Raw genomic sequence first — 8,177 nt, 5'->3', positions numbered from 1 at the left:
ATTCAGATGAGGATGCAAAACAAGGTATATCATTGCTGACCTCAGATGTATCTTGGTTGAAAGCAGGGGATATCAGAAAGATGTCTACTTGTGCTTTACTGACTATGCAAAGGTTTTCATGATAAACTATGGATTGCAAAGAATGAGACCTAATTATGTTCATGAGGTTCTTGTCTTAGAGGCAGTTGTTTGAACAGAACAAGTGGAAATTGAATGGTTTAATATCAGGAAAGGTGTGCCAGGATCATATTCTTTCACCATACTTATTCAATATCTATACTGGATTATATAAAGAAGAACATGGTAGCTGGATTAGAGGAAGACTTGTTAACATATGTACAGAAGATACAACCTTGCTACTGAAAGTGAAGAGGGCTTAAAACACTTAACTGATGAGAATCAAAGACCACAACCTTCGATATGGGCTGCATCTCAGTGTAAAGAAAACAAAAATCCTCACCACTGGACCAATAAATAACATCATGGTAAATGGAGAAAATATTTCCCAAATCTCCAAAATACCTTTTTAAAGTGTTTAAGAGCAAAGATGTTAGCTTGAGGATTAAGGTACTCCTGACCCAAGCCATGGTATTTTCAATAACCTCATATGCATGCAAAAGTTGGGCAATGAATAAGGAAGATCATAGAAGAATTGGTGAACTTGAGTTATGGTGTTAGAGAATATTGAAAGTACCGGGGGCTGCCAAGGAGTCCTGGTGTGGCGCTGTGTGTGAATGCACTAGACTGCAAAGTCAGCTTGAACTGCAAGGTAAGTAGTTCAAGCTCACCAGCCACTCCTTGGAAACCCTTTACAGGGTTGTTATGGGTTGGAATCGACTCAACTACACTTAACAATAACAACATTCGGCTGCCAAAAGAACAAACAGATCTGTGTTGGAAGAAGTACAGCCAGAGTACTTCTTGGAGGTCAGGATGACCAGACTTCATCTCTCATACTTCAGATATATTGCCAGGCGGGACCAGTTACTGGAGAGGGATAGCATGTTTAGTAAGGTGGAAGGTCAGAGAAAAAGAGGAAGACCCTCAGTGAAATGGACTGGCAACGTGGCAGCGTCAATGGGTTGAAGTGTGGAAACAATTGTGAGGTTGGCCCAGAATAGGGCAATGTTTCGTTCTGTTGTGCATAGGGTTGCTATGAGTCGGTACTGACTCAATGGCACCTAACAACAACAATTATCAACACTCATGGAATCAGCAGTCAAGACATCAAACAACATTAGGCAAATATGCTGCATGACTGATTTAAAATGTTCTATAGCAAAGATGTCAATTTAAAGACTAAGGTGTGCCCCACCCTTTTGTTAAGTGCCATCAAATCATTTCTGGTTTTAAGAGAACCTGTACAGGGTTTAAAGCACAAAACACTGCCCGTTCCTTTGTCATCCACTTTATCAATTGTGAATCTGATGGTTGTGACCTGTTGGTTGATTTCTGTAGATCGCCAAGCTTTTCTTTCTAGTTTGTTTTAATCTGGAAGCTCTACTGAAACACAGTCAGCATGAGAGAAGTACTAAGGACAGATGGTGGTTAGGCATGAGGTGCATTGGCCAGGAAGTAAACCCAGAATGGAAGGTGAAAATTCTATCACTGCCCCTTTAGACATTGTTAGCATAGAAAAAACACAGTCATTGAACTGAATGACATAGCTGGGTGAAAAATATATAGAAAAAGAAAGGACATATGAGTACAGTATAATCTGACAATTTGCTCTTTGTAATTGTAATGGCAGTGCTTTATTGTTGTTGTTATTAAGTACCGTGGAGTTGGTTCCGACTCATAGTGACCCTATACTGGGTTTCCCAAGCTATAAATCCTTACTGGAGCAGAAAGCTTCATCTTTCTCCTGTGGAATGGCTGGTAGTTTCCAAGTGCCTATCTTGAGGTTAGCAGCCCAATTTGTAACCACTATGCCACCAGAGCTCCTTGTTAGATGCCATTAAATCAGTATCGACTCACAGAAACCTTGCTCACACCAGAATAAAATACTGCCTGGTCCTGCGCCAAACTCACAACTGCTGCCATGCTTGAGTCCATTACTGCTGTCATTATTTCAATCCATCTTGTTGAGTGTCTTCCTCTTTTACAATGACCCTTCACTTTACCAAGCATGAAGTCTTTCTCCAGTGACTTTCTCCTCCTGATAATATGTCCAGGGGAATGGGAAGAAGTACTGACAGAATGGGTTTGGGGGGCATCAGTAGGGCAGGAGTCCTTGTCTTACGCTGTGGGTGAATGCGCTGAACTACAAAGTTGGTATGAATTGTAAGGTTGGCAGTTCAATCTCACCAGCCGCTCTTTGGAAATCCTATACAGGGTCGATATGGGTCAGAATTGACTCAATGACACTTAGCAAGAACAACAACAGTAGGACAGAGGAAGGAGCTCTGGTGGTGAAGTGGTTAAGCACCTAGTTGATAATCAAAATGTGAGCACTCCACAGGAGAAAGATGAGGCCATTTTTCCCATAAAGAGGACAGCCTTGGAAACCCTATGGGGAAATTCTGTTCTGTCCTATAGGACTGCTATAAGTTGGAATCCGCTTGATGGAAATTTGGGTTTGATAGAAGAAAAATTAAATTACTGGTTTTTTGCATCTTTAAACTAGCTCATGAATAAAATAGTTATAATTAAAAATTTGTATAAAACTATTACTAGTTTCAAGACTATTTATATAACTGGAGACCTCAGGTTGAGACGGATTCGCTATCTTAAGTTGCACATGCTTAAGAATAAAATGGTTTTACTCATAGAAGGTTGTTGAACCAACTATATTGGTATGAAATAAAGCATTCAGAAAATGGTAGAAACATACAGGGAGATCTCTTGCATTTTCTTTTCTGTTATCAATTCCAATATGGCTTTCTGAAAGTTGAGACCAACAATTTCAGTAAGAAGTGGGCTGTATGAATTGTCTCAGTGTTGCCCATTCTATCTTTCTGTGACAAAGGAACAGCTCTATATCTGGGCTGTCCACACTGTAACCACAAAGCCACATGCAACCAGTGAGCACTGGAAATGTGGCTAAAGCAACTGAAGACCTGACTTGAATATTTTTTATTTCATTTAGATTAATTTCAAGTTAAATTTAAATAGTTACACGTGGCTAGAGGACAGCTGTGAATCAGACTACCAAAGAATAATGTTAATTCACAAATGCAAAGCATGGAGCAATGAGATTTGAAAACAAATAAAGACATTTCCCACCAGTTTTACACTATTGTTTTGTGAAGAAACCTTTTCATCTCAGGAAAATATTGCTTTCTACTAATGTACTTGCCCTTTTTTACTAGTCTGGTTAATGCTCCCTTAACATCTTTGAATAAAGGAGGGCATTTCCCCCACTTCAGAAAGTATCCTAATTAAGACAGATAAGTCATGCTGCTTTTATTTATGTCACAATTTTCCCTGTAGCTGGAATTAAATGATACTGTCAAAGGGCAATACTAGTGTTTGATGGTTTTTAATATTTTTGTCCAGACCCAAAGACTAAATAAATGCCATCAATATTCCCAATTCCTAACTCTCTAGTAATTATTCCAATAAAGAGATATTCATGCTACCAAGCATCAATACATGCTCTTCATAGTCCTAATAAATCTATTCCCAGAAAATAAACCATGTTCAGCTAGGCCTTTAGAGAGAATATTAACAAACACCAAGCTCAGAATGTGATTAACCAAACTCTTCAGCACAAGAGGCTTACAAAATATGGATTTAAAAAACCAAACACTTAATGAGAAACATCGAGAATATAAGAATCATATCCTCAAAGGGACTACATATTAAATTTGGCGTGACTCCTTAAGCAAATAGCTCAAATAGGGATTCTAAATAGCATTGGCTCACCACAAGAACTCATTCTATAAATATTTACCTCATAAAATAAAAACTACAAAATAGTAAGAATAATACCCCATGGTTATTGGGTAATGCTTGTGTGCTAACTCCATTTTAAGGATACAGTTTCTCACATAGAATCCCAGGCAGTAGACATCATTTTATTTCCATTTTACAAATAAGGATATTGTGACTTCAATAGGCAATCCAAGGTTATATAGCTGGGGTATCAAACCCAAGTATGCTCCAAAACTCCTATGTTTTATTATATTTTATTATATTTTGTTTAAACCCACATTTAAAGACTCACTTAATATTAAGAAGAGTCAAGTTGCTTGTCATTAACAAGGAATTGTCCATCTCCTTCCTATTGAGTCTGAATAATTTCAATATTCTACAAATTTATCTTGGTAAGTTTCAAAAAATTAGCTTGGTCTGTTGGATGTTGTTGTTGTTGTTAAGTGTCCCAGAACCAGTTCCCACTCATAGTGATCCTGTATAGGGTTTCCAGGAGTCCTAGTGTGGTGCTGTGCATTAATACACTGGAATGCAAAGTCAGTTTGGACCACAAGGTGAGCAGTTCAAGCTTATCAGCTGCTCCTCGGAAACCCTACACAGGATTGCCATGGGTCAGAACTGAGTCAACAGCACTTAACAACAACAACATAGGGCTTCCAAGGCTTTAAATATTTGTGGGAGAAGAAAGCCTTTATCTTTCTTCCAGGAGCGGTTGACTAGCTCCAACAGCAGATCTTGCGGTTCACAGTCGAGTGGAGCCAATATATAAAGTAATTTTAACTCTAAGATACTGAGCAGTTTTACTTGCTAAACTTTTTTTAAATGTATACAAGGAAATGTAGATATTCTATATAAAGAGATTTAAGTGCTCTCAACATTCTAGTCATTGAAGAAACATTTGTACTATACAATTATACACATAGTGCAAACTTGTCTTTTAAATTCAGGAACTCACATCTTATTTGTAGAACTATTTGCATAAAATGTTACCAATCCCTGAAATAACTTAGCATTAAAATACTGTTCCAGGCATTGTTTTATCAATAAAGCCCCAGGGAAGGTCCAGTTCTCCAGGTGCTTGTAGCTGAGTGGAGGTCAATTAAAGGACAGGGAAGAGGTCCACATTGCCCCGATTCCAGATCTGCATAGTCGACTCTGGCCAGCCCTGCACTAGCCCTTACTAGGAGAAGTGGCTAAACAGACTTGTGGGAGAGGAAAAAAACACACACAGAAAATGAAACTACAGATGTGTGTCTGCAGCCAGGCCAGCTGTAGGGTGGTCATCTTGAACTTCCAGGGGCAACTTTGAACATAGAGAGCCGTAGTGCAGAGGCATACACTAATTGGACAGAAAGGGGCAAACTTTTTTTTTTTTTTCTTTTCTTCTCATACCCCACATTACCCTGGTGACTAGAGGTGTGAGCAGCCCCTCTCCACATACACTCCCAGGGAAGCTCCTACTCTCTGACAGTCAAAGTTTCATCAAAGTTTACAGGGAACTAGCAACATCAATCACCTGAAATCAGGTGTGGCCTATTCCAGACCTGCAGAGCTGCTTCTGGTCTGCCCTGGACTGGTGGTGGTTGTGTGCTGTGGAGTCAGTTCCAACTCGTAGCGACCCTGTATAGGGTTTCCGAGGCTGTAAATCTTTATGGGAGCAGAAAGCCTCATTTTTCTCTTGCAGAACAGCTTGTAAACATTTCACCTTGAGGTTAGCAGACCAACTTGTAACCATTATGCTACCAGAGCTACTTGCCCTGGTCTAGAGGGACCATTTCTCTTTGCCTCCCCACTGGGATGAAAATATCCTGATTCCCAGCTGCTTTGAGGTCTGCATGAACTGCTTTTGAATTGGGTGCCCAGAGAAAGCAACACCTAGTCCAACAAACAACAGGAACTTCATCTAGATTGAGTATTACATCTCATCCCTTATCTACCCACAACGTGAGGTCCATGCCTGGCACCTGCTCTGTTTGTTTTTGTGGGTTTGTTTTTTCTTTTCATTTCTTTATTCTTTATCCTTCACCTTTTTCTCTCTATGCTTTCTCACCTTTCGATTTCCCTTTTCATTTTTTCTTTTTCTGGTTCTCTTTCCCAATCACTGCTGCTTCTTTCTTCTCAGTTTTTTTTTTTTTAAATGCATATTTAGTTAATTTTTTTTTTCCCTCTCAAATTAATGCTTTTGTTGTTGCAAGCTCATGAGTCGCTCCTCGGAAACCCTGTACAGGGTTACTAATGGTCGGCACTGACTCCATGACACTTAACTACAATAGTAACTACTCCTTGGTCTCTTTCCCTTTTACTAATTCTTTTCCTAATGTGTTTAGGTCTTTTTATTTATTTTATTTTCCTCTCCCTCTTTCCTCTCTTTGGTTTGTCTTTTTTCTTGTTTTTTTTTTTTTACTGTTGTTTGATTGTTTGTGCTTGTTTTCCTTCTCTCTTTCATGTTTTCTCTTCTTGCCTCAACTAACAGGAGACAGCAATGACAGCCATCCAGCTAAGCTACAACCATACCCCAAAGCCCCACATTAGGCAAGAGCCAGTATCAGCTGCTATACACTTGACCAAAGACAACAAACGTCAGTCAAATCCACCTGGAAAGGAACTGCATAAGCAACAAACAGAACAGTGCACGAGCTCATCTCCTGATCATACTCACCAGGAAGCAGTTGATGAGTGTTTAAAATTCACCAAAATACAATTATCAACTTAATATAAATACTACAACATAATGATATCTTGAAAGCAGCAATTTTTGTTCAAACAAAGAAACAAGACAGAGCAACTCAGATAAGTGATGAAGAGGCAGAACTCGAAAACATTTTTGAGGAAATAAAGGCATTGGGACTACTTGAAAAAGAATTCAGGAGAATGATATTTAGGTACATCCAAAGGATTGATGGAGTCCTGGTGTGGCACTGTAGATTAACACGCCAGACTGCAAAGCCATTTGAACTACAAGGTCGGCAGTTCAAGTTCACCAGCTGCTCCTCATAAACTCTATATAGGTTCGCTATGGGTCGGAACTGACTCGATGGTACTTCATAACAACAACAACAAAAGAATTGACAGAAAGGTAAAAGAAAACAAAGAGTAATTCAGAAAAGCACTACAGGAACAATCAAACAAAATAAAGAATTGAGACAATAAAAACCTTCAAATAGAAATCCGGAAGATTCATACTAAGGTTTCAGAATTGCATAACACATTGAAAGGACAAAGGAGTAGATTGGAACCAATGGATGCCCGAATTAGTAAGCTTGAAGATAAATTTCTCAATACTATTAAGCTAGAAGTGATAGATGAAGAATGAAAGAATCTGAAGAAAGCCTAAGATTCATGCGGGACAATATGAAGAACAATAACTTATGGGATATTAGGATTCCAGAACAGGAAGAGACAAAGAAAACCACGGGGGGGGGGGGGGGGAATAGTCTAGGAGCTATTGGAAGAAAATTTCACTAATATGAAAGATAAGAAGATAATCATTCAAGAAAGTGAACGAATCCCAATAAGGATAGACCTCAAAAGATAATCAAAACACATATCACAATCAAACTCTCCAAAATCAGAGACAAGGAAAGAATCCTGAAATCAGCTTGGGAAATACAAAAAGTTACCTACAAAGGTGAGCTAATAAAATTAAGCTCTGATTTCTCAGTAGAAACCATGCAAGAAGGAAGGCAAAGGGGAAATATATACAAAACTCTGAAAGGAAATAATCACCAATCAAGAAACATATAGCCAGCAAAACTGTCCATCAAATACAACCGCAAAATTAGAACATCTCTAGACAAACAGAAATTAATGGAATTTCTGAACTAAAAGACCAACTTTACAAAAAATACTAAAGGTAGTCCTTTTGATTAAGAACTAACAACAGCAGACAACAACTGGAGATTGATATACATGGCAACAACACCCAGAATTCAATCTAGATATAGAAGTATCCAGAGTAAAACAAAACAAAACTGAAAATTAAGAATCAGAGATATTAATTTATAACAAAGACAACTACAAAGCAAAAAGAGGGAGAAGTACAGTTACAGAATTACAAATGGTAAGGAAGTCAAGTAGATTTCAAGATAAAACAGACTGTTTTAAACTGGTGAGAAAATTAATAAATTGCAGGGTAACCTCAAAGAAAATAATACATCTTGACATCAAACAAGAAAACGGAAAAGCATGAATATTAAATATTAAAACAACATCAATGAAGAAATTAACAAGAAAATTGATAAACAAAATGAACAGAAAACTATGTGCAACAAATAAAAGAGCATCACCACAAACAATACATG

Source organism: Chrysochloris asiatica, unplaced genomic scaffold (assembly GCF_000296735.1).
Source record: "Chrysochloris asiatica unplaced genomic scaffold, ChrAsi1.0 scaffold00053, whole genome shotgun sequence".
Lineage (NCBI taxonomy): Eukaryota > Metazoa > Chordata > Mammalia > Afrosoricida > Chrysochloridae > Chrysochloris > Chrysochloris asiatica.
Note: the sequence above shows the minus strand (reverse complement) of the source record.